Raw genomic sequence first — 24,691 nt, forward strand, 5'->3', positions numbered from 1 at the left:
AATCATTAAAAGTTAGATTGATAAGTTTTAAGGTCTAATGCTATGCCTTCAAACAGCTGTTCCATTTGACCCCAAAAATGGCAATGCTCCTGTGAAGTGGTTCATATGTTTTAAATGAAGCAGGATTGTCTATTGTTGCATAATTTATTCTTTTGACGGTGATCAGAAAAGAGTAAGCGCTGCCTGCCTCATTGCTTGAGAAGCATCAGGAAGCACCAGGGACCTTATTGGGCCTCGGGTCTGGGATATCGCCAAATCGGGGTCGGCTGTTTAAGCTTGAAATGTGAGCACTACAAATGTTCTAAATGGGGAGCATTATAATGATCCCACTTTCATAAAATGCTCCTTCCTCTCCATCCTCCCACAATGGATCAACCCCTTCAGGCTTTCTCTTGCTAAGCTCTCACTGGCACCAGTGAAAATCTTGCACAAAAGAGGCAGAAGGACTGGACTTCATTGAAATGGAGTCACTTTGTACATACGTAAAAATTGCATCCATTAATTTTGTCACTGAGATGGCTGGTTAGTGAAATAGTTGAGCTAGGAGTGGGAATAGTGGAAGGCTGAACTTGGGCGCTTACATATGAATCAGCATCTGTCTGGACCATACAAGTGGCTTATCTTGGTGAGGATTATCCATGGCGTTTAGCGGGGAAAGCGTTCTTGGGGATGGACAGAAACAAAGGAAAACTCTAACCACTAAGAAGGACTTAGAGTTTTTATATAATGAGAGTGGCCTAGGACTAAATAGAAGTACATCGTACACAGTGAGTGAGTTGGTCCAACACACGTCTCTTGAGTGTCTATTGGAGACAGCACTGTACTTGGCTCTGGGGTATAAGGATCCATGAAGCAGACCTCCCCTCATAAGGAGCAGGGGACAAATGCAGTCAGAATGCTATCTTCCAGATGTATATATAATACTTTCTTCAAATCCATAATTACGTAGCACCTTTTATGTGTATCGGGAACACAATTCCCTGTATATATTTCTGACATTTTATACACGTTTACATTTATTTTTCTATTTGAAACTGAATACGTAAATGGCCAGTTTAAGACACATTAGCGTCCAATTTAGGTTTTCTGCCTTTTAATTTCAGCATGATAGTAATTTCACGCTTGTCACAATTATCTTTTCCTTAGTTTCATTACTTTTATTTTGTTCATTTCCATCCATTCTTACAAACTTCAAAGCAATATTCCGGAAATTGCATCTCAGCCTGCTGACTGATCAAGGTAGTAATCTTGCAAAAGTGCAAATGTTTTCAGAGAGATTCTGTCCTGCACGGTGGCTTGAACTGTGTGTTAAGAAGCGGGTGTACGCAAACCCAAACTGGTGCCCCCCAAAAAAGTGTTCTAGGCACAACAATGTCCGATCACAAAAATTCTGCTTGTAAGAAAGGCTAGTCATTTGAAGGGCTGCCTGTAAGTCAGATCATTTTAGTTTAGTGCAACGTGGTAAGCTGGGCATTGGAAGTGTTCATTGCCTAACTCATGGGAATGGGGAAATGTTATTAGAAAAAGAATAAAACCCCTCATCCCAAGAAATTTAACATTTGAATAACTTATTTGGTTGATGATGGCATAAAAGCAGCTGTGCAAATAGAAGGTCCCAAGAGGTGAAAATCACCTGACTGTGAACTCCGTATCCCGGCTTGGCATGAACTTGAAATTTTGGGCTCCAGGTAAACATTTGGAAGTCCATCTTTCCTATTGCCCATCATGTAGTTTTCTGGTTGCCAAACTTTTGAGAATGTGGACTCCTCTGTTGCTAGTGATGATATTGGTGTTAACTCTGCAGTCTACAGACACGACTTAGCATGGAACTTCTAGGCTTGAGGGTTTTGTGTACTAGTTCTATGCTCCTCTACATGGACCATAGATCTCAGCGGAGAGGCCTCTGGGGAATGAAATAGCAGTGGCTGGAGGGCCAGTATGTTCTCCCATTCTGCTTTTCAACTGTAAATGTGAATTGGATTTCCGATGAATCCCAGGATTAGGTAGAAAACAAACATGATTCAGGGAGAGACAGTTTATGGTCTAAGAATCACACAGACGTTATCTGGCACTGGAATAAAGGCAGTGCTCATTATTATGTATAAGATAAAACATCTCAAGGCCTGGATACCAAGTGCCCTTGCTTGTCTTGGAAGTTATCAATTTTTTTTTTTTTTTTTGCGATACGCGGGCCTCTCACTGTTGTGGCCTCTCCCGTTGCGGAGCACAGGCTCCGGACGCGCAGGCTCAGCGGCCATGGCTCACGGGCCCAGCCGCTCCGCGGCATGTGGGATCCTCCTGGATCCGGGCACGAACCTGCGTCCCCTGCATTGGCAGGCGGACTCTCAACCACTGCGCCACCAGGGAAGCCCGGAAGTTATCAATTTTTAAAGCTTCTGTAAGATTTGACATAAATATGACAAGGGAATAAGGAATTTCCATTTTAATAGGTTGTAAGTATAGTTAATAGTAATTTATCCCTCTAGCTCTTCCTTCATCTCTCTTCCCCTTGAGTTTCTTAGCGAGATCACTTATAAAAATGAATACTAATTCCTCTCTCCCTCGCCCCTTGTCTTCTTTCTGTAAACATTTGTTGAGCACCTACTGACTCCAGGAATTCTGGCTAGGTGCTCAGAATAAAGGGAAGAAAAAAAGCAGAGTCAAATGTATAGGTGACCTAAACAAAAAATTCTAAAAGTACAAGAAGAAAATAGAGTAGTCTGTCTCCCCGCTTCTTGGATTTGGGAAAGATTTCTTCAACAAACAACCGTAAAGGAAAAAAAACTGTATGAAAACCAAGAACTTCCATAGAGTAATATAATGATGATAATAGTAATAATAACAGCAAGAATAAGAACAACAATAATAATAATTGCTATGTACTGACCGATGTACGTGTATCGACTCAACCAATAAGGTGGTTTAACCAATTATAGTTTAAGTTTTACAGATAAAAAATATAAGATACATAAGTGTTACGTAACTTTCTCAAGGTCACATAGCTAGTACATGGCAAACACCACAAGCAAGGTTAAAAGACAAGCAGTAGATTGACAAAAGATATTTGCAAATTGTGTAACGGACAAACATTAATTTTCCAGACTAATGTAAAGAACTCCTATAAGTCAATAAGAAAAAGGCTGGCCAATTTAAAAGTGGGCAAAGCAATTAAAAGGCAAGGAAATTCAAATGTTCACTATGTATATGAAAATATACTCAACTTCACTGGCTAGTGAGAAAATGCAGATGAAGCCAGGAATGGGAGGCCAATTTTTATTTATCACGTGGGCACAAATAACATACCTGGCAATCTCAAGCCTTGGTAAAGATATTTTAGAAGCAATACTTTCATATACTGTCTGGTGGAAGTAGATGGTGGCACAGAATCTTTGGTCGCATCCAGAAGAAACGGAAACAAGCCCTCTAGAATATTTGTCAATTCCACCTCGGGAAGTATACATCCAGTGCTGTGCTGGCAGACTGTCTTTCCGGTTGGGGAGGGAGTTGTGAGTTTGATTTGTAGGTTTGCCATTTCCCATAATGCAAATGCTCATATTTAAGCTACTGACATTACATCACTGAAGGCAGGGTAGGAAAGATGTGCACCATCGGCTCTCATGGTCATCGGAGGCGGGTCCAGCACACTTGGTACACGAGCTCAAGATACACGAATATGTTCACGGAAGATGGTTGGTAGCAGTAAAAAAGTAAAGCAGAGTAAATCTCCATCAGTAGGGGAATGAATATATAAACTCTGATAAGTTGTGATAAGGTCATACTGAAGTTAAAAGCAGTGAACTCTTTCTACATATATGACTACAGAACTGTATCTACACGTACTGGATACTTCGTGATACAGACAAATTACACAGCAGTATTATCATATCATTCTATAAGAAACAATATAATAACAGATATTTTAAATTTCATATATATATATACAGAAATGGAAAAATGGAATAGAAGGTTAAATATCAAAGTTATACTTGCCTTTGGAGTGAGAAGATAATGGTATAAGTGTGTGTGTGTGTGCACGTGTGTGTGTGTGTGTGTGAGATGATTAAAGGCTAAATTAATACCGGTAATATTACTTCTTTTCTGACAGTATCACCTCTTAGCCTCTTCGAATTTTATTAGAAAAACTCTAAAAAGTTTTCTTTTTTTTTACTCTACAGATTCAGTTAAAGATACATCATCTTAACAGCAGCTTTTCTGGAGTCAAAGGAACATTATCACATTAAACATGAATATCAATTGTAAGACTTAACTCCTAATGTTCAGAAACATTAAAATGTTTATCAGGTGCTCAAAATGAAGGAATATGATAATTCAGCTGACTGGGATGGTTTAGCAGCTGTTAGGCATAAAATGTCATTACTTTTTGATAATAGATATCTGATTTAAAAAAATAATACAATAGTTCTAGGGATTTCCCTGGCAGTCCAGTGGTTAAGACTTCGTCTTCCAATGCAGGGGGTGTGGGTTCGATCCCTAGTCGGGGAGTTAAGATCCCACCTGCCTTGTGGCCAAAAAAACCAAAACATAAAACAGAAGCAATACTGTAACAAATTCAATAAAGACTTTAAAAATGGTTCACATCAAAAAAAAAATCTTAAAAAAATAATATAATAGTTCTTAATGTATCGGGAGGTATAGTAGACATTCAACACTTGAAATAAGTATCTACAATTGTTAAGTAACTGTATGTACACAGGACTTGTGAATGACATGAAGGTATATAACAGAGCCCTACGGAAACGGACAATCTCAATCCCTTGGGATATAGGCAGCAATACAGAAGTAAGGAAAAATGCCTCTGGGTGGCAAACCCCTCACGCCGTGTCCTAAGATATGTGCCTTTTGTGGTAAAATTGCTTGTGAAGTAAGGGAGAAGGTGTGAAACAGCATGGCCTGGTCTGGATGAGAAATGTCAGCAGCCCGGCAGGCAGCTGGGGCCACTTAGGACAAGGCAAACCATCCTCCTTGTTGCAATGGCCCTGGGAGCTCTCAAAAGCGTAAACATTTTTAGTGCATCTGTTTCTTGTTTGCTTGTTTGGTGGGACAGAGCACAATAACCGATATTGTTAACGTTGCCCTAGAATCATCAGGAAAATGCAAGACATGTTTTTCTCTGAGTATGCTCAGAGATGTGAGATTCAGACATAGTTTTCTAAAGGCTTGGCTTCACGTGGAGCACCCTCTGAAAACACCAGGGAAACGAGACGTTGATTTATTTTAAAAGAGTTTATATTTATACATTTTCTATGCCATGCTAAGTCCTTCTGAGAAGCAGGCATTTTCTAAACAAGTGATGTTACCGTTTTTCAAGCTTTTACTTTTTTTCAAAGAATTTTCATCTTAGTCTTGTAATATTCTTTTTAGTTAGGCGATCTATCTGGAACTACCAGTCCCCAGATGTTGAAATGCCTGGGGCCACAAAAATCTTGAAATGTCTTGCTTGATGTCTCTACAGAGAGTCATTGTGAGAGCCATGAGTGAAGTCCAGGTTTCCTGAAGATTAGCAGTCTCTTATTCTTCCTACAGTTTTATGTCAAAAGACACAAGTCCACGCAGACTTCTTTTGGGGCAGGAAGTCTATTTGATCTAGTGTGAGAAACAGTGTCAACAGGGTTTGTCTTTACGCCAATATTTGGGAAACTGCAGTTACTATCCTGAGCCCACGGGAAGACGATGCTGACCAGTGAGTGGACCCTTTTCTTTCTGGAAAATCTGGGAAGTCATCATGACATAATCAGATTAAAAAAAAATTCCCATTGTAGTCAGTCATTCAGTCCTGGGACAGGTAAAATGTGACAGGAGTAGCATAAAAAGAAAGCAAAGGAACTCTAGGAAGGTTACAATCAATTTGAAATTTTCCTTCTTGGAAAGTATGGATTGAAATGACCCTGCTATGGGGGTAGAATTGCCAGAAAAAAATATAGGACTCCCAAATAGAACAGTTGGGACATAGATTTAAGGACAGTTATCTAAAATGCAAATATATCCAAGCATCTTGTGCTGTTATTGGCTAAATCTGGCAACATTATGTTAAGGACCTACCTCCCCTGCCCATCAACGGTAACACTGGGCTAATTGGTGAAACAAAGAGGCTTGCAAGGCAAACGCCCTTGCTCCCCTGATGAAAGATGGGAGGGAGGAGGAACCATCGGTGTCTTCCTCTTCATTCCCTGATGGAGGAGGTTCTTATGCCACTCAGACTCTTGTTTTCTTGATGAAAAGAAAAGGGATTCTTGGAAAGAGCGATTCAAAGTTATACATGGAGTCAGACTCCAAGTGGCTCCTACCACCGGAGCTTTGGCCTGACCCCTGGCTCGTGAGCCAAGATCCTGCAAGCCATGTGGGGCGGCAAAAAAAAAAAAAGAGAGAGAGGCAGTAACAAAGGAAAAAATAAAATTAGACTAGGAAACTAACAGATATGTTAGAAAGAATATAAAAATAAAAGTGATGATGAATGAAGAACTGGAAGGTACAACAGTAACACAATAGTAAAAACAAGGAGGAGGGAAAAGAAAAAAAAAAGCGGGGGAAAAAGCCTTGTCTGTGGAGGCAGGGCCTAAGCAAGGGCAAGGTTTGGGGGGTGGGCGGGGCCTATGCTCAGGACCCACAGAGCTGGAAAATTCCCTCGGGGCTGTGGGGGGTGGGGCTTAGGCTCAAGGAACCGAAGGGGCTCAGGCGTGCCCCCCACCCCTGGTCTCAGAGGGCGGGGACCTCACCTGGGAGCCCAGCAGGCTTCCTGGGCTTGCGTGGGTGGGGCAAATGCCCTCCTCTCCTCTCCTCTCCTGCTCCTCGGGTCCCAGAGGACCCCTCCCACCTGCCTCTCCTGATCTCCCCACCCTCAGGGGCTCTGATCCTTTCTGGCTTCCACTTCTCTCCCCTCAGTCCCCCCACATCCTACTGGTTCACTTGGGGGTTCCTCCTGTCTCCTTGAGCATCAGGGTTCCCCACCAGCAGCTGGCAGGCGCCCTAGTTGTGGGGAGATGCTAACTCGGCATGTTCCCACATTGCCATCTTCCATACTAATTCTTTTTTCGAAATATTATAGCACCCGTTTAATAAGTAATCACCAATGTTTCACACTGCTTTTAGGAAAGCCAGATTTGGAGAATAATAGGAAGAAGAAAAACTTAAGTTATTTAGTCTTAGACTCTTCTTAAATCTCTCCAATAATTAGTAGACACTGGATTCTCTTGAGTATAGAAGTCAGTAAACTGGGAGAATGGCACCTGATAGATACCAAAAGACCCTTTCTCTTCCCTAAAGTGAACTTTTGAAGCTGGTATTTGTCATTTGGCTAAGTTTTTCCTAAAAGTTGCTCACAGTCTACTCTGCTGAAATAATAGGGAATCTCCATGTCATTGTACCTCCCCAACTTGTGATGTGTGTAGTGATGTAATTCAAGTGACTTTTTTTGCTCAGAGAGCTTAAATTGTCTTATGATGAGCAAATAATATTCTTAGACTTGAATCACACATGTTTACAAATTAATTACATAGCGTATCTTTGCTTCACTGGTCTGCACAGTGATCACGTGTAACTCTGAAGGAAATGTGATTATTTTGTACCTGTATTAATTCAGAGCACAGTTGTGTGATCATTTGAGTCGCTAAGACAGAAACATCAAAGTCTAGTCAGTAGCAAGAAATTATAATGCAATCCTTGTCTTCTGCAAGCAGATTCCGTATTCTGCTGCTGATAAGCTGTTTTCTGTTGGCAATCAAATGATTGTTCAACAGGACAAATGTGGTATTATTTTCTATTTATAAGCATGAAATTTCCATCTCTAAGACTTTTAGTGTCCACCAGCCTTCAGCACTTCAGAGCCAGCCACCAGTGCTCATGTAATGGTCGCCTGAGACCAATCACTTACCGGCGACTTTCTTGATGAACTTGTTGGAGGCTTTCCGTTGGCAGTCGGGGCTGATGGACTCTCGGTCAGCACACAAGTGACAGAAAACGCTTTTGTCACGTGAATTCACTCCTTTGATACACAGAGCTCACATTAGAGGTCAAGTAGCCAAAACTGATATTGTGTAGCATCTCAAATTCTATTTCTGTATCCTGTTGGGTGCACCTGTGGCTGAGTTTGGCAGAAGAGGCCTCGTTAGAAGGACACATGGTACTTCCACGGTTGACTTTTTAGCTTGATTTCAATCTCCAAGTGACAGTCTTTTCCCTTTTTGCTGAAAACTAACTGATTAGTCTCATAACCTGCTTATTTTGTCAGGTCATATTCACAGGAACCCTTTCCAAAGAGGAAAGAGGTACATGAGGAAAAGCTAAAATGAAGATGAAGCTATATACTGCATAGGCTCTGATGTCAGATGTTCTGCATTTAAAATTACTCAGCCTCCCCCTTCGGTGATCAGCTCAGGTGATCATGGGCAAGTCACTTAATCACCCTAAAGCTCATCTTTACGGTGGGAATGGATTGCTTTATTTTTCCCTTTTAGTACAAATAAGATATTATAGGTAGAGCACTTATCATAGGGCCTAGCACTCAGTAAATGCTCAGTAAATATCAGCTAATAATATACTAATAATATTAGTATTATTTTTTTCATCTTTTGAATCCATGATGACAAAGTTTTTTCAGGCCAAATGATCTCCTTCACCAAACTTTAAAATCATGAGAACAGTGATAAAGGAATGTGTTTTGCTACACTAGAGCACTGAGCAGGACAGTCTACTTAACTCGGTAGATTATTTAAGATTTGCCTACATGATGTTAAACCTCCAATTTGGGGATTTTGATTAATATGCTGCCTGTATGTATTTAAAAATTGGTGTAGTGACTTTAAGAACTGGCACTGTGAAAGTACAAAGTAAGTTCTTCTTAAGTTCCAGTTTCTTCATCAGTAATGTTGGGTTGGTAATGTGTGTCTTATGATTACATCAACAAGTGCACTAATGATAATGTCAGAAGACTAAACCCACCTCATGGCACACTTGGAGATGATCAAAAAGAGTAACAGCCTGAAGAGAAGGTCAGGATCAAATTTAAATGCAAGTGGCAACACCTTCCATAGCAAAACATATATATATATATATATATATATATATATATATATATATATATATATGTATCAGTATATATATAGTAACATTTTTCTGCTTGGATAAATTTCCTTCTTTAAGGTTTGAAGACAATCTGACAATTTCTGCCTTGTTTCTGTCAGGTTAAGCCCTTTTAATTTAATTATTAATGTGGATAGATTAATGTCTGTCATCCTGCCAGTCTGTTTTCTATTTGTCTCATTTGTTCTTTGAGTTTTTCTCTTTATTCCCATTTTCTTTTGGGTTAGTTAAGTGTTGTAATAATGTTTTTTATTTCCTCTATTGGCATACTAGCTATATTTCTCTGTTTTGCTTTTTTAAGTGGTTTCTCTAAGCCTTAAAATAAGCATCATTAATTTTTTACCATTTAACTTTGTGTATTACATCATTTTATATATAAGGTGAGTACATTATACTTTTATGTTACCTATTGTATCCTTTTTGATATTTTGCCATATGTTATACTTCTACATATGTTATATATCCCACTATATTATTATTATGATTTAGTCAGTCAACTGTGTTTTAGAGAAATTGAAAGAGAAGAAAATTAGTTTATATTTACCAATATATTTGCCATTTACAGTGTTAGTCATTCTTGGTGAAGATCATAATTTTTTTTGGTAGCAATTTCATTCATGCAGTGCAGGTCTGCTAGTAATTAATTTTTTTCAGCTAATTTCTTTCTGACAATATTTTTATTTTGTCTTCATTTTAAAGGGATGATTTTTTTTTACTGACATTGAGTTCTAGATTAGAAGGATTTTTTTTCAAAGCACTTTAAAGGTATACTTTTATTGTCTTCTGACTATCATCATTTCTGATGATGAGTCTGTGCATTCTTATTTTTCTTATGAAAGCTACCTTTTTTCCCTCTGGATACTTTTAAGATGTTCTCTTTGTCTTTCGTGTTCAGTACTTTGACTGTGATGTACCTAGGTGTATTGTTTTTTATCTTTATCCTGCTTAGGGTCCCCTAGCTTTTTAGATCTATGTTTATGCTTTTATCGAACACAGGTAAGTTTTGACTCCTATTTCTTCAAATACTTTTCTGCCCCATTTTTTCCTCCTTTTTCTTTCTGGAGCCCCAATTACATTTAGACTGCTTGATGTCACCCCACAGGTCAAGAGTTTATATTTACTTTGTCCAATTCTCTTTATCTCTGATCTTCATATTATAAAAGTTCTACTGATCTATATAAATTTAAACACTTATTTTTGCTGTTTACAATTTGCTGTTAAACCCATACAGTGAGTTTTTAATATCATATATTGTATTTTTCAATTTTATAATTTCTGTTTTTTATAGTTTCTGTTTCTCTGCTGATTTCCACCATCTGTGCATTCATTATGACCATCTTTTCCTTTAGGTCCTTGATTATAGTTATAATTACATCTGGATCATGACTGGATCTATTTCCATTAATTTATTTTTTCCTTGATTATGAGTCATGTGTTCCTGCCTGCTTATATGTCTAGTATTTTTTATTGTATACTATGGAATGTGTTGTGTCTGAATTATATTATCTTCCTTTAAAGGATATTGAGTTTTGTTTTGATAGCCAGTTAAATTAATGGTGAATCCTTTTTGTCCTATTAATCTTCTTTATATTCTTATTAGGAGAACCTCTTTTGTTTTGAACTTAGTCCTAGGGCATGGCTCTTACTCCAGGGTGCGGCTACTCAGTGAGCAAACTACTCTGATTATACTGGACCTCCAATATCTCTCATTACTCTGTAACCTCTGGTATTACCACGAAGAGCTCAGCTATATGGCACACAATCTTTGCTAGTCTTTCTAAGAGTCTTGCCTTGCAGACACACCCTGCAGATGCATAGCACAGCCCTTGGCCGAGGACTCAAGGTTTATGCAGATTTATAGGGAGACCCTCTGTGCTTTCCCTACTTCTCTAATATCCTGCTCTGAAAATTCCAGCTGCCTCAGCAGTCTAGAACTCGGTTCTGTTCATCTCAGTTCATTGAGACTGCTGTTTTGCCTGGGCTTCCCCTCCCTGCCGCAGAAGGAATTTGCCCCCAGGAAGAAAATTGGTGTTATCGTGGAGCTTATTTTGTGTGTTTTCCTTCTCTCAAGGATCATACTTCTCTGCTTCCTTTTTTTCAGTGCCTGAAAGCAATTGCCTCATACATTTTTGTCTAGTTTTATAGCTGTTTTTGGCGGGAAGGCAAATCTCCTAATTGATCTATCAAGGATGGAAGTGGAAGTTCTATATTCAACTTTCATATTCTGATCCAGTTTATCAAGGGTGAGCTTTAAATCCCAACATGATTTATCCTGACACCTTCTTCTCTGGGCCAGTCCCTATTTATTATGATTGTGCTTAGGATAAATGAGTCAAAAATAGCTTAAATGTATTTTTTTTTCAAGAGAAAACAGTTCATAAGATAAATCTATAAGGGATTATAAATATCAAAGTCAAATATTAACTATTTTTCTCTGCTTTATTTCTTGATTCTTGTAGATGATTAAGAATTGACTATTTTATACTAAATATAATTTTCTAGATGACCCTTTTGTCTAATGACAGTCTTTTTCTCTCTTCTTTTTATGTCTGATAATAGAACTTTGGTCAGAAGACAGTTTTAAATGTCTGCTCGCATAACCATCAAACAGAGATTCTAACACTAATTGTATAGTCCTATCAGAAGATGAGACTTTATGTTGATCAGAATTTATAAGAATCTTGGATTACAAATTCAATATTGTAGAGTTCAGCTTCTAGTCTTGGAATGTATTGGCTTCCTAGATGTTCCAATAAAGCTTTTAACCAGCTGTTCTGGTTAACTGTATCCTTTTGTGTGTCTAAGAGAGACAAGATGCTAAAGCTTTAACTTCAGATTTATTTGCCTTGCCAAATACATAGGACAAAAGATTGAATTTCATAAAAGTTCAGCACATCAGTATATTGAATCAAACATGTTTTCATATTACTTGAATTGCAGATGTGCTGGACTTTTACCCTACTGCTACCTAACTCTGTTATGTGGCTTTTAAATCCACAGTCTCCTTGGTTCATTTCTCGTATATGCTTTTGGGTCAATTACAAATCTGCCTCACTGCCTGCCTTGTTCTCTGCCAGCAAGATAAACACTGAACAGAGCCTTTTATCCTAGCAGGGCCTCTCCAGATACTGCATTAGAGCAACTTTTCTCTCTTCAATGTATTATTTATGGGATTTAAAGTTTTTCTTTCACTTTGAGTGTGAACCCAAAACTTTCTTATGCACTATAGCAGATGTGGCGATAAGTACCAGTGATCACCTGTCTTCCTGTGATTTCATCTGCGGCACGTCCTTCAGCTAATCACTTTCAGCTGAGTTGTTTTTCTGGCACTAACATTATGATCTTGGGTTTACTGGACTTTGTGACTGAGGGATATTTTAAACCAGGCATGTTGAAGGATGACATACAGCTGTTTTGGACAGAGGCTATTTATGGTGACGGCGACCACAGATCCGTTCACAGTTGCATGTCATGGCTCTACTTGCCAAGATAACCGGTCACCACATTAGAATGCAAATTGCCTTCTGCTTTTTGGTGACTGTTTCCTGAGATGGCGTTTCTCAAAGACTGTCCGTCGGTCACCTCCCTCTGAATCATCCTGGGCACTTGAACTGCACCCAGACCTGTATTAAGTCTTTGAGGCTGAAGCCTGGAACTTGCTTCAGGAAGCATCTAAGGTGGTTCCCATGCACAGAAAACTTTCAGAAACACTTTTGTTTTTCATTTTATTTTATTCTTTTATACAGCAAGTTCTTATTATTTATCTATTTTATACATATTAGTGTATGTATGTCAATCCCAATCTCCTAATTCATCACACCACCCCCACCACCCCCTACCCCCGCTTTCCGCCCTTGGTGTCCATAGGTTTGTTCTCTACACCCGTGTCTCAATTTCTGCCTTGTAAACCAGTTCATCTATACCATTTTTCTAGATTCCACATATATGCGTTAATATACGATATTTGTTTTTCTCTTTCTGACTTACTTCACTCTGTATGACAGTCTCTAGATGCATCCACGTCTCTACAAGTGACCCAACAGTGTTCCTTTTTATGGCTGAGTAATATTCCATTGTATATATGTACCACATCTTCTTTATCCATTCGTCTGTTGATGGGCATTTAGGTTGATTCCATGACCTGGCTATTGTAAATAGTGCTGCAATGAACATAGGGGTGCATGTGTCTTTTTGAAATATGGTTTTCTCTGGGTATATGCTGAGTAGTGGGATTGCTGGGTCATATGGTAATTCTATTTTTAGTTTTCTAAGGAACTTCCATACTGTTCTCCATAGTGGCTGTATCAATTTACATTCCCACCAACAGTGCTAGAGGGTTCCAATTTCTCCACACCCTCTCCAGCATTTGTTCTTTGTAGATTTTCTGATGATGGCCATTCTGACCGGTGTGAGGTGATATGTCATTGTAATTTTGATTTGCATTTCTCTAATAATTAGTAATGTTGAGCAACTTTTCATGTTCCTCTTGGCCATTTGTATGTCTTCTTTGGAGAAATGTCTATTTAGTTCTTCTGCCCATTTTTTGATTGGGTTGTTTGTGTTTTTAACATTGAGTTGCGTGAGCTGTTTATACATTTTGGAGATTAATCCTTTGTCCATTGATTCATTTGCAAATATTTTCTCCCATTCTGAGGGTTGTGTTTTCATCTTGTTTATAGTTTCCTTTGCTGTGCTAAAGCTTTTACGTTTTATTAGGTCCCATTTGTTTATTTTTGTTTTTATTTCTATTGCTCTAGGAGGTGGATCAAAAAAGATTTTGCTGTGATTTATGTCAGAGTGTTCTTCCTATGTTTTCCTCTAAGAGTTTTATAGTGCCCGGTCTTACATTTAGGTCTCTAATCCATTTTGAATTTATTTTTGTGTATGGTGTTAGGGAGTGTTCTAATTTCATTCTTTTACATGTAGTTGTCCAGTTTTCCCAGCAACACTTATTGAAGAGACTGTCTTTTCTCCATTGTATATCCTTGCCTCCTTTGTCATAGATTAGTTGACCTTAGATGCATGGGTTTATTTCTGGGCTTTCTATCCTGTTCCATTGATCTTATATCTGTTTTTGTGCCGGTACCATATTGTCTTGATGACTGTAGCTTTGTAGTATAGTCTGAAGTCTGGAAGCCTGATTCCCAGACTGGAATTCCTCCAGCTCCTTTTTATCCCCTTAAGATTGCTTTGGGGGCTTCCCTGGTGGCGCAGTGGTTGGGAGTCCTCCTGCCGATGCGGGGGATGCGGGTTCGGGCTGCGGTCTGGGAGGATCCCACATGCCATTGGAGCAGCTGGGCCTGTGAGCCATGGCCACTGAGCCTGCGTGTCCGGAGCCTGTGCTCCGCAACGGGAGAGGCCACAGCAGTGAGAGGCCCGCGAACTGCAAAAAAAAAAAAGATTGCTTTGGCTATTCGGTGTCTTTTTTGTCTCCATACAAATTATAAAATTTTTTTGTTCTAGTTCTGTAAAAAATGCAATTGCTAATTTGATAGGGGTTGCATTGAGTCTGTAGATTGCTTTAGGTAGTATAGTCATTTTCACAATATTGATTCTTCCAATCTAAGAACATGATATATCTCTCCATCTGTTTGTGTCACCTTTGATTTCTTTCATCAGTGTCTTATAGTTTTCCGAGTACAGGTCTTTTACCTCCTTAGGTAGGTTTTTCCCTAGGTATTTTATTCTTTTTGTTGCAATGCTGAATGGGATTGTTTCCTTAATTCCTCTTTCTGATATTTCATTGTTAGTGTATAGGAATGCAAGTGATTTCTGTCCATTAATTTTGTATCCTGCTACTTTACCAAATTCATTGATTAGCTCTAGTAGTTTTCTGGTAGCATCTTTAGGAATCTCTATATATAGTTTCATGTCATCTGCAAACAGTGACAGTTTTACCTCTTCCTTTCCGATTGGATTCCTTTTATTTATTTTTCTTCTCTGATTGCAGTGGCTAAAACTTCCAAAACTATGTTGAGTAAGAGTGGCGAGAGTGAACATCCTTGTCTTGTTCATGATCTTAGGGGAAATGCTTTCAGTTTTTCACCATTGAGTATGATGCTTCCTGTGGGTTTGTCATATATGGCCTTTAATATGTTGAGGTCGGTTTCCTGTATGCCCACTTTCTGGAGAGTTTTTATCATAAATCGGTGTTGAATTTTGTCAGAAGCTCTTTCTGCATCTATTGAGATGATCATATGGTTTGTATTCTTCAATTTGTCAATATGCTGTATCACATTGATTTGTGTATATTGAAGAAACCTTGCATCCCTGGGATAAATCCAACTTGATCATGGTGTATGATCCTTATAATGTGTTGTTGGATTCTGTTTGCTAGTATTTTGTTGAGGATTTTTGCATCTATATTCATCAGTGATATTGGTCTGTAATTTTCTTTTTTTGGAGTATCTCGTTCGGGTTTTGGTATCAGGGTGATGTTGGCCTTGTAGAACGAGTTTGGGAATGTTCCTTCCTCTGCAATTTTTTGGAAGAGTTTGAGAAGGATAGGTGTTAGCTCTTCTCTAAATGTTTGATAGAATGCACCTGTGAAGCGATTTGATCCTGGACTTTTGTTTGTTGGAAGATTTTTAATCACAGTTTCAATTTCAGTGCTCATGATTGGTCTGTTCATAGTTTCTATTTCTTCCTGGTTCAGTCTTGGAAGGTTATACCTTTGTAAGAATTTGATCATTTTTTCCAGGTTGTCCATTTTATTGGTACAGAGTTGCTTGTAGTAATCTCTCATGATCCTTTGTATTTCTGCAGTGTCAGTTGTTACTTCTTCTTTTTCATTTCTAATTCTATTGATTTGAATCTTCTCCCTTTTTTTCTTGATGAGTCTGGCTAATGGTTTATCAATTTTGTTTATTTTCTGAAAGAACCAGCTTTTAGTTTTATTGATCTTAGCTATTGTTTACTTCATTTCTTTTTCATTTATTTCTGATCTGATTTTTATGATTTCTTTCTTTCTGCTAACTTTGGGTTTTTTTTGTTTTTCTTTCTCTAATTGCTTTAGGTGTAAGGTTAGGTTGTTTATTTGAGATGTTTCTTGTTTCTTGAGGTAGGATAGTATTGCTATAAACTTCCCTTTCAGATCTGCTTTTGCTGCATCCCATAGGTTGTGGGTCGTTGTGTTTTTGTTGTCATTTTTTTCTAGGAATTTTTTGGTTTCCTCTTTCATTTCTTCAGTGATCTCTTGTTTATTTACTAGCGTATTGTTTAGCCTCCATATGTTTGTATTTTTTACATTGATATCTAGTCTCATAGCGTTGTGGTTGGAAAAGATACTTGATGCGATTTCAATTTTCTTAAATTTATCAAGGCTTGATTTGTGACCCAAGATGTGATCTATCCTGGAGAATGTTCCATGAGCACTTGAGAAGAAAGTGTATTCTGTTGTTTTTGGATGGAATGTCCTATAAATATCAATTAAGTCCATCTTATTTAATGTGTCATTCATAGCTTGTGTTTCCTTATTTATTTTCATTTTGGATGAACTCTGCATCGGTGAAAGTGTGGTGTTAAAGTCCCCTACTATGATTGTGTTACTGTCGATTTCCCCTTTTATGGCTGTTAGCAGTTGCCCTAGGTATTGAGGTGCTCCTATGTTGGGTGCATAAATATTTACAATTGTTATATCTTCTTTTTGGATTGATCCCTTGATCATTATGTAGTGTCCTTCTTTGTCTCTTGTAATAGTCTTTATTTTAAAGTCTATTTTGTCTGATATGAGAATTGCTACTCCAGGTTTCTTTTGATTTCCCTTTTCATGGAATATCATTTTCCATCCCCTCACTTGCAGTCTGTATGTGTCCCTAGGTCTGGAGTGGGTCTCTTGTAGACAGCATATGTACGGGTCTTGTTTTTGTGTACATTCAGCCAGTCTATGTCTTTTGGTTGGAGCATTTAAGCCATTTACATTTAAGGTAGCTATTGATATGTGTGTTCCTATTTACCACTTTTTAAATTGTTTTGGGTTTGTTATTGCAGGTCTTTTCCTTCTCTTGTGTTTCCTGCCTAGATAAGTTACTTTAGGATTTCTTATAAAGCTGCCTTGGTGGTGCTGAATTCTCTTAGCTTTTGCTTGTCTGTAAAGGTTTTAACTTCTCTGTCGAATCTGAATGAGATCCTTGCCGTGTAAAGTAATCTTGGTTGTAGGTTTTTTTCTTTCATCACTTTAAATATGTCCTGCCCCTCCCTTCTGGCTTGCAGAGTTTCTGCTGAAAGATGAGCTGTTAACCTTATGGGGATTCACTTGTATGTTATTTGTTGCTTTTCCCTTGCTGCTTTTAATATTTTTTCTTTGTATTTAATTTTTGACAGTTTGATTAATATGTGTCTTGGCATGTTTCTTCTTGGATTTGTCCTGTATGGGACTCTCTGCACTTCCTGGATTTGATTGACTATTTCCTTTCCCATATTAGGGAAGTTTTCAACTATAATCTCTTCAAATATTTTCTCAGTCCGTTTTTTTTTCTTCTTCTTCTGGGACCCCTATAATTCAAATGTTGCTGCATTTAATATTGTCCCAGAGGGCTCTGAGACTGTCCTCAATTCTTTTCATTCTTTTTTCTTTATTCTGCTCTGTGGTAGTTATTTCTACTATTTTGTCTTCCAGGTCACTTATTCGTTCTTTTGCCTCAGTTATTCTTCTATTGATTCCTTCTAGAGAATTTTTAATTTCATTTATTGTGTTGTTCATCATTGTTTGTTTGCTCTTTAGTTCTTCTAGGTCCTTATTAAACATTTTTTGTATATTCTCCATTCTATTTCCAAGATTTTGGATCATCTTTACTATCATTACTCTGAATTCTTTTTCAGGTAGACTGCCTATTTCCTCTTCATTTGTTTGTTCTGGTGAGTTTTTACCTTGCTCCTTCCTCTGCTTTTTGTTTCTCTGTCTTCTCATTTTGCTTAAGCTACTGTGTTTGAGGTCTCCTTTTTGCAGGTTGTAGGTTCATAGTTCCCGTTGTTTTTGGTGTGTGCCACCTGTAGGTAACGGTGGTTCAGTGGGTTTTGTAGGTTTCCTGGTGGAGGGACTGGTGCCTGTGTTCTGGTGGATGATGCTGGATCTTTTTTTCTGGTGGGCAGGGCCACGTCCAGTGGTATGTTTTGGGGTGTCTGTGAACTTATTATAATTTTAGGCAGCCTCTCTGCTGATGGGTGGTGTTGTGTTCCTGTCTTGCTATTTGTTTGGCATAGGGTGTCCAGCACTGTAGCTTGCTGGTCATTGAGTGGAGCTGGGTCTTAGCATTCTGGTAGTGATCTCTGGGAGATTTTTGCCGTTTGATATTACATAGGGCTGGGAGGTCTCTGGTGAACCAATGTCCCAAACTTGGCTCTCCCACCTCAGAGCGTCAGGCCTGACACCTGGCCGGAGCACCAAGACCCTGTCAGCCACACGGCTCAGAAGAAAAGGGAGAAGAATACATAAATTAAAAAAATAAAATAAAGGTATTAAAATAAAAAAGAAAAAAATATTATTAAAAATCAAAAAATGAGGGCTTCCCTGGTGGCGCAGTGGTTGAGAATCTGCCTGCTAATGCAGGGGACACGGGTTTGAACCCTGGTCTGGGAAGATCCCATATGCCGTGGAGCAACTAGGCCCGTGAGCCACAACTACTGAGCCTGCACGTCTGGAGCCTGTGCTCCGCAACAAGAGAGGCCATGACAGTGAGAGGCCCACGCACCGTGATGAAGAGTGGCCCCCGCTTGCCACAACTAGAGAAAGCCCTCGCACAGAAACAAAGACCCAACACAGCCAAAAATTAAAAAAAATAAATTAAAAAAGAAGGCTCAACATTAAAAAAAAAATCAAAAAATGAAAAAGTAATAAGCAAAAGAAAGAAAAAAGAAGAGAGCAACCAGACTGCAAAACAAATCCACCAATGATAACAACCACTAAAAAGAAGCATAGAGATATACACTCACAAAGGAGAAAAAGGAAAAGTATATATGTATTAAAAAAAAATTAAAGAGGAAGAGAGCAACCAAATTATTAATCAAATCTACCAATGATAATAAGCTTTAAAGACTAAAATAAGATAAACTGAAAACGAGAAACAAATTAGATGCAGAAAGCAAACCCCAGGTCTGCAGTTGCTCCCAAAGTCCACTGCCTCAATTTGGGATGATTCATTGTCTATTCAGGTATTCCACAGATGCAGGTACATCAAGTTGATTGTGGAGATTTAATCCGCTGCTCCTGAGGCTGCTGGGAGAAATTTCCGTTTCTCTTCTTTGCTCATTCATCTCCTGGGGTTCAGCTTTGGATTTGCCCTTGCCTCTGCTTGTAGGTCGCCTGAGTGCGTTTGTTCCCTGCCCAGACAGGATGGGGTTAAAGGAGCAGCTGATTCAGGGCCTCTGGCTCACTCAGGTCAGGGGGAGGGAGGGTACAGAATGTGGGGCGAGCCTGCCGCGGCAGAGGCCAGCGAGAGGTTGCAACTGCCTGAGGCACGACGTGTGTTCTCCTGGGGAAGTTGTCCCTGGACCACAAGATGCTGGCAGTGGCAGGCTGCACAGGCTCCTGGGTGGGGTGGGGTGGGGTGTATAGTGACCTGTGATCGCACACAGGCTTCTTGGTGGCTGCCGCAGCAACCTTAGAGCTTCGTGCCCGTCTCTGGTGTCCGCACTGATAGTCGTGGCTTGCGCCTGTCTCTGGAGCTCGTTTAGGCGGTGCTCTGAATCCCCTCTCCTTGCGCACCCCAAAACAATGGTCTCTTGTCTCTTAGGCAGTTCCAGACTTTTTCCTGGACTCCCTCTCAGCTAGCTGTGGTGCACTAGCCCCCTTTAGGCTGTGTTCATGCAGCCAACCTCAGTCCTCTACCTGGGATCTGAACTCTGAAGCCCAGCCTTAGCTCCCAGCCCCAAACCGCTCCAGCGGGTGAGCAGACAAGCCTCTCGGGCTGCTGAGTGCCGGTCGGCACCGATCCTCTGTGCAGGAATCTCTCCGCTTTGCCCTCTGCACCCCTGTTGCTGCGCTCTCCTCTGTGGCTCTGAAGCTTCCCCCCTGCCCAGCTGCCATCTCTGCCATTGAAGGGGCTTCCTAGTGTGTGGAAACTTTCCCTCCTTCACAGCTCCCTCTCACAGGTGTAGGTCCTGTCCCTATTGTTTTGTCTCTTTTTATTTTCATTTTTCTTTTGCCCTACCCATGTATGTCTGGGAGTTTCTTGCCTTTTGGGAGGTCTGAGGTCTTCTGCCAGCGTTCAGTACGTGTTCTGTAGGAGTTGTTCCACATGGAGATGTAGTTTTGATGTATTTGTGGGGAGGAAGGTGATCTCCATGTCTTAGTCCTCTGCCATCTTGAAGCTATTGGGGCTTCAACTAACTTTAGTCGTTTGTAAATGTCAGTGTTATCGGTGCTATATGTTTACTCAACTTTGAATTTTTCGTGGGCACTGTTAATATATCAGAAATACGAAGATCTACATGAGTTCGAGGGTAACCGTGTAATTTATTACCCAAACCAGGATGCTTTTGAGAGTGAAAGGGACATATTGTTAATTATTGATATATTGGGACCACAGACACATACTGATGATACCAACCAGGGTTCTTGGCCTTCCCCAGTCAATGAAAATCGACTAGAGGCAAGACAAGAAGTTCAGGCAAGGCTTTACTGGGGGCTCCTGCTGCAGCAGGGAGGACCAAGAACAAGTAACAGCTTCCCTTGCTCACGCCCCAAGTTGGGAGGGAGCTGGTTCCTTATATGGGGTGAGGGTATGGGTGTGTCCAGACATCGGGTCAGAGGGGTGGCTGAGGTGTTTTGCTCACCCCTTTGGTGGTGTGGAGTGCAGGGGGCATGCCCAGTACTGCTTTTGCTCCTGGCTCTTCAGAAGTGGCAGTTGGCTTTTTTGATCTTTTTGTATCTTTTTGTCCATGATTTGCCCCAACTGCACATGCACACAGTTATTTTTAATCCCATATAGTTTCTTTGTATTTTGTTGCTTGCTGAAATGTTTGTCCAGGTGCGAGCATTGCAGCAAAGGGTCCCGGGTCCCAGCCTGTCTCACTGAGACTGTCCTGGTCAAGAGGGACATGGGTCACCCTGTTTATTCTTTGGGTCAAATAACTTTGTCTACATTTATGGAATGACTGAGTTGGTTTAGATCAGGTCTGCAAACTATAGCCTGCGTGCCAAATTCAGCCTGATGTATCCTTTTGTAAATAAGGTTTTATTGGAACACAGCCACACCCAATCGTCTGCATGTTTTCTGGAGCTTTTTTCATCCTCCACCAGCAGTGCAGAGTCAGTACAATCGAGACTGCCTGGCTCATAAGACCTAAAATATTTACTATCTGTCCCTTTACAGAGAAATACTGGATTAGATGGTATCTAAGAGCTATGTTGGAATCTAAAAAATAAAACAAATGGAAGAATATAACAAAGCAGCAACAGAGTTACATATATTCAGAACAAAGTAGTGGTTACCCGTGGTGAGAGAGGGATGAGGGGAGAGGCAAGTTAGGGGTAGAGGGAAGAAAAAGAAAAACCTGTGCTTAGTAAATGTTATTTCAAGATTGCTACATTCAGCTTTGGTGCAAAGCAGCTGTTCGATATGCAGCCCTGGGACCTGGTGAGGTTTTGCTGATCTGTTTCTGGGAAGCTATGGCAGGGGTGCGGCATATGGGATGAACTCTGAGAAGTCCAGCAGAAGGAAAACAAAGGTGGGGCTTTCAGGGTCCTGGAAGATGATGACTCATCAGACACCTTGGGAGAGAAGGACCTGACTATCCCAAAGGCCCTGACACATTCTAGGGTTGCTGGTATATCTGAAAGTCATTCATCAAACTTAGCCTCCTTTAAGAACGTGTATTGCAATAGATAAAAAATCTCACATGTCATGCTCATTGATCTGAGTTTTCAAAATTATTTTTGTCTGAAAATTGTGTGTTTGAGTTTTAATCTTGTGAATGCACTTGAATAGTTGGATTTTTTTTCTAAGTGTGATCTTTGAACAGTGTCCTAGAGGTAAGTTTGTATATGTGTGTGAGGGCAGCAGATTATGTAGATCCCTGTATAGACTTTGGATTTCCCTTCGAGTGAGATGAGAAGCTACTGCAGGAGCCTGAGCAGAGGAGTAACATATCTGACTTAAGTTTTAAAATGGTAAATATAGCCATTATGTGGAGACCAGAGAAAAATGGAGTCAAGGTCAGATGCAGGTAGGAAAGGAAGGAGGTTATTGCAATAAGCCAGGTGAAAACTGATAACAGCCTGGATGAGGATGTAGTAGTGGAGATGATAAAAATGGATGCATTCTGGACATTTTTTGAAGGTAGGGTTTGCTGGTGGATTTTGTGGAGTGATGTAGTATATGAATGCAGAGAGAAGTCGAGCATGACTCCAGGGCTTTGGACCTCAGCACCTTCAGACATAGGGCTGCCATTTACTGATGGATAGATGTTCAAGTGTCCTCCGTTTTTAAAGGGAGAGGAATATTAGGACCTCTGTTTTGGAAGTCAAATGTGAGAGGTCTGCTTGGCATCACAACAATGGAAATGTTGAGGAAGTAATTGGATCTATGAGTTCAAATTTCAGGATAGAAGTACAGCTAAACTGGGATGAATATATGTATTAGTTTAATGACGTAAGTATGCGCTGAATGTATATTCAGTCCAGTTTAGTCAGACTTCTCTATTTCAGGATATACATATACACATGTTTGGGGATAGAATGAATGAACACACACACACATCATCAGCGTAAATAATGTTTACAAGCATGAGATTAGAGATCACAAAGGGAATAAGTATACCTAGAAGTCGGAGACCTAAGCCCTTGGGTACGCGATGTTTAGAAGTTAGGGAGATGAGGCAGAATCCATAAAAGAAGTGACGAGTGGCTGGCGGGAAAGGGGGAAAATTACGTGTGTGGAAGCCAAGGGAAGAGCTAGTGTCAGAAGGGAGATGTGATGGGCAGTAAATGGAGATCAGTAGATTGGTCAAGTAACGGAGGACTGGGAATTGACCTTCGATTGTCATGTAGAAATCGCTGGTGACATTGACAAGAGAGTTTCAGGGGCTCAGTATGGACAAAAGCCTGATTGGCATGCATTTAAGAGAGAATTGAAGGAGGAGAATGTACATCATTGGGTGTCGATGACTCTTTTGCCTTTCCAGCCAAAGACCATCAGGGTTACACCATAGTTGAGCAAGTTGGATTTATTGCTCATTACAGTGAGGGAGACCATACACTACAGGAGCAGTGGGCCTCTCAGCAAGGTGTTGGGTAGTTTGGGGGCAGGTATGAGGAACCAGATCTTTGTTCTGGAGTGGAGGCTGTCTGGAAGCAGGGATAATTCTGTGCTGGACTATCTTAATAAATCTTAACAGAAAGACTAGAGTGAGGTCAAAGATGTAGTTAGTAGAGCTGTATCAGTCACTCACATTAGTCAGAAGAGGGGGGTGTTGGATAGTTTTGTGGTTTTCACAGTGACCTTGTTGTTGCCTGTCCTTAGATAAAATGATGAATGGGCCTTTTTTTTTTTGACCGTTTTATCATGCTCACAGAGTGACCTTGTCTGATGTCGATGTTCTGTGAAATTGTTTATGCTCAAAGGAAGAACACCAAGGTCTAGCTGTGAGTGGTGTGCTGTTACACAGACCACCACTGAGGAAGGACTCAGGGAAGAAGTAGGTTACACAAGGTTTGAGTTTTGTAACTGAATGTTGTTATATGTGATCCGTCTCTCATTCCCCAAACAAGATAATTAACATGTTTGGTTATTTATTTTTCTTTCTATCTCACTTTTCCAACTCTGAGGTTACAGGTTTTGGGGATTAGCATTTACCTAGCACATAACATTGTGAGTTTCATAAACCGGGCAGAAAATGGTGGTACATGAAATCTTAGCAAAAGCCTAATTTGTAATGCTAGAGTCTCATTAGCTTTATTTGGCCATAGAAACAGAGATTATGCATTCCAAACTAATCAATCAGACATGCGAGAATATTTACTTGAATATATCAAGGCCCCAAGTCTTTGGTTGTGTGGTCTCTTCATGATTGTGTTTCTTACTTGTGAGAGATGTGCTACATTTTCTGTATAATTGGTAAACAAGGTCCCTTAGGCTGTGGGTTAGTACCCATTAACAGCACTGAATTTTATGGAATATTGAATAGTCACTTAAAAATTTTTTTTAATTTAATTAACTGGTAACACCATCACATTAGTAATAATTTTGGATATTAGAAAGACTTTTATTTTCTTGATATATTTTTGTTTTGTATATTTGGCAGGAGAATCCAAAAACTATGTTCAAAAAGTAAAAATGTGTATAAATTTGCATAAAATTTGTTCCATAGAAAGTTTAATTTTATCTCCCACAGCTTAAGTGATTTTTTTTTTCAGCTGTTTTCCAGTCGGATGAACCAAGACTAGTTACCATAACAACTGTGGTTATTACCACTGAGGTAAGTGGTCTTTTCTTACACCAACACATTTATCAACATGTTCACGGTACAAACATTAAAAGTTCATGATGTGAAAAGAAAGTCTTCCTCATACCCCCCAGCTACCAGGATCCCTCTCTAGATATATTCATGGGTATCAACTTCTTTTTATATCATTCAGAAATATTTAATGCTTATACAA

At 39.7% G+C, this 24,691-nt stretch overlaps 1 long non-coding RNA gene across 2 annotated transcripts in view; it reads left to right on the forward strand.

The window, feature by feature from the left end:
• The window catches only part of LOC307176108, a 167,240-nt gene that overhangs the window by 29,789 nt on the left and 112,760 nt on the right, over nt 1-24,691 (forward strand). For both annotated transcript variants that reach the window (XR_013824607.1, XR_013824608.1), the window contains exon 3: nt 24,449-24,510. This is a non-coding gene — a long non-coding RNA (uncharacterized lncRNA). The remainder of the gene's footprint in view (nt 1-24,448; nt 24,511-24,691) is intronic.

Source organism: Stenella coeruleoalba (genome assembly GCF_951394435.1).
Source record: "Stenella coeruleoalba genome assembly, chromosome: 17".
NCBI lineage: Eukaryota > Metazoa > Chordata > Mammalia > Artiodactyla > Delphinidae > Stenella > Stenella coeruleoalba.